Below are 2,500 nucleotides of genomic sequence, written 5' to 3'. Positions count from 1 at the left end.
GCAAAGAAATTTCCCAAGTGAGGAGCAGGGCAGGAGAGACGTGGTTTGCAAGGCTCAGTGCGGGAGGGAGGGAGTTGAGCCTTGAAGTGGCCGGCCTGAGCACCGGGATGTGGGGACAAGACAAAGAGGTGGATGGGAGTAAGAGACACTATGGCACACGGCATGGCACGTGTGTTGTGTCCAAACCATTTGACAAGACAACACGAGACAAGACTTGACTGTGTGTGTGTGTGTGTGCAAGTAAGTAAGTAATTAAGTAAGTAATCAAGTAAGCAAACCTGTATGAAGTATTTCAAGGTGTACATACAATACACAGTCACGTGAGCCGAGGCTCTCTGACGGTGTATTGTACAGTAGAGCAGAGGGCAGGAGTGCAAACAAATTATAATGTACAACAACATAATGAATTGTATTGTACAGCGGCAGTACCGCGCCGCTACAGAGAAGATAAACACTAATACAAGTGTCTCACACTAACGTAATAATAATAAAATAATGATAGTAACAATAACAACAAGAGTAGTGATAACAATAATACTAATAACTACACCAACAACAACAGCAACAACAACAACAACAACAACAACAACAGCAACAATAATAATAATAATAATAATAATACCAATAAGAATATTATTAGTAACAAATAATAGTAACTAGCATTAATAAACATAATTAATAACTAATACTGGTAACTAGGGCAACAACAACAATAAATACCAACAACAACAACAACATCATCATCAACATAATAATAATAATAATAATAATAATAATAAAAGTAATAATGATAACAGCAACAAATGCGATGACTGCAATAAATAGCATCAAAATCACAGCTTTTGTTGATGAAGTGGTTACTTTTTAACCTGTTGTTTGTTTGAACATTTTATCAGTTGTAAGAAGAACTTTGTCTATCAAGAGGCAAACTGTTCACAACAGATTTGGTCCAACTTGTCACACTGTTTGTGAATAATATTGTTGTCAGTATCGCACAAATAAGGTTAACGTTGTTACTTCTCGTGTGAGAAACATTTTCTGCCAATTTGAATATTGCATTATGTCCAAGATTTTGATGTATTAATAACAATGTGAAGTACTTATGAATGAAGGGAAGCCTGCAAATACTGAAGGCTGAGGAAGCTTTGGATGCAGACTCTTTACGGAAAATGTACAGCGAAGAATTTTATTTTGCCGTCTTGTTGCTTTTGTTAAAAAGACGGCCATGTAGATGCCCATGTAGGAAGGCAGTGCATGAGATGTGGACAGCGTGAAGTACACTGCGTGTCACCCACTGCTTCACTTGTTACATTACCCACAATTCTTTTTGAAATGCCAGCTGTTTGAGAGACATTTAAACATATGTGTGTGTGTGTGTGTGTGTGTGTGTGTGTGTGTGTGTTTGTTTGTGCGTGCGTGCGTGCGTGCGTGCGTGCGTGCGTGGACCGTATGCATTTTTGGCAATGATTTCTTTGGCGGAAAAGATGCCCACCAGTACACAGTGGAGTGGTCTCCCCTCGTTTCACAGGACGTGGACTCCAGCTTGAAAAGACTCCTCGATAAAGTTCATGACATGTTTAGTATTTGCCTCCCTATTAAGTATATAGATGTTTCACACAAAAGGCTCCAAAACCCACACATTTCTCAAACAGTAATCAACTCGACAAGACCCAAAAATCAGTTGAACAGAGAGCTTCCTAAACCGTAAGCTCCGCCCTCTGTTCCGGTGAGGATATAGACAGGCGGACAGATGTGGATGCAGACAGACAGAGACAGATAGGTAGACAGGTAGATAGACAGATTGTGTCCAGTCTTTGTGGTATATAGTCTTGCCTCGTTAGTGCCTCATTTTCTACTTTCTGAGTGTGTGCAGTAGAAAACACAGTGAAAACAATTACAAGGAAAGAAAAGAGTAAGTGTACTCACCTCAAGAGTGCAGGTGTGTACACTCCGGGAGACGGGAGGAAGGAAGGCGCGAGGCGGGAGGTGCCTGTGGGGAGAGACACACTGTGCTTCATGCTCTTACATTTATACTCCACAAGCACAAGTCTGTATCTGTGTACATCTATCTATCTGTATCTATCTGTATAAACAGAGACAGAGAGAGAGAGAGAGAGAGAGAGAGAGAGAGAGAGAGAGAGAGAGAGAGAGAGAGAGAGAGAGAGAGAGAGAGAGAGTCATCCAAAATGTACTCACTGTTTGACTCGCTATAATTTTTTATTTTTTTTTTCAGAAACAGTTGGCCAAAATAATAAAGGCAGAAGTAAGACTAAGCTTTGAAGAAAGAACATGTCATAAAGTGTTACTGGAGGCACGAAAATGTCAAAGAAGTGCAAAGACAATTCAGAAGACACTTTGACAGGGATCCACCAAGGTGACGCGCCATTGCTCGCATCACAGCTAAGTTTGTACCAGATGGAACTGTTCACGACCTTCATAAGCATGCCTGTGTGGTAGTAGTAGTAGTAGTAGTGGTAGTGGTAGAGGTAGTATTCATGAT

At 40.6% G+C, this 2,500-nt stretch overlaps 1 protein-coding gene and 1 long non-coding RNA gene across 12 annotated transcripts in view; one reads left to right on the top strand and one right to left on the bottom strand.

Moving 5' to 3' along the window:
• LOC135112438 (uncharacterized) overlaps window positions 1-2,137 on the bottom strand; it is a 2,452-nt gene extending 315 nt beyond the window's left edge. Inside the window, exon 1 of the long non-coding RNA XR_010274391.1 lies at window positions 1,927-2,137. This is a non-coding gene — a long non-coding RNA (uncharacterized LOC135112438). The remainder of the gene's footprint in view (window positions 1-1,926) is intronic.
• LOC135112409 (ran-specific GTPase-activating protein-like) overlaps window positions 1-2,500 on the top strand; it is a 66,097-nt gene that overhangs the window by 40,713 nt on the left and 22,884 nt on the right. For 9 of the 11 annotated variants that reach the window (XR_010274378.1, XR_010274379.1, XR_010274364.1 and 6 more), the window contains 2 exons: window positions 1-17; window positions 2,234-2,404. The exon at window positions 1-17 is cut by the window's left edge and continues 88 nt beyond it. The gene's annotated coding sequence lies outside the window, so the exon portion shown is untranslated. The remainder of the gene's footprint in view (window positions 18-2,233; window positions 2,405-2,500) is intronic. The other 2 variants (XM_064026860.1, XM_064026850.1) reach the window with 1 other exon arrangement.

Source organism: Scylla paramamosain, chromosome 2, assembly GCF_035594125.1.
Source record: "Scylla paramamosain isolate STU-SP2022 chromosome 2, ASM3559412v1, whole genome shotgun sequence".
Taxonomy (NCBI): Eukaryota; Metazoa; Arthropoda; class Malacostraca; order Decapoda; family Portunidae; genus Scylla; species Scylla paramamosain.
The sequence above is the reverse complement of the archived record's forward strand: the minus strand, read 5'-3'. Positions and strand labels throughout refer to the sequence as shown.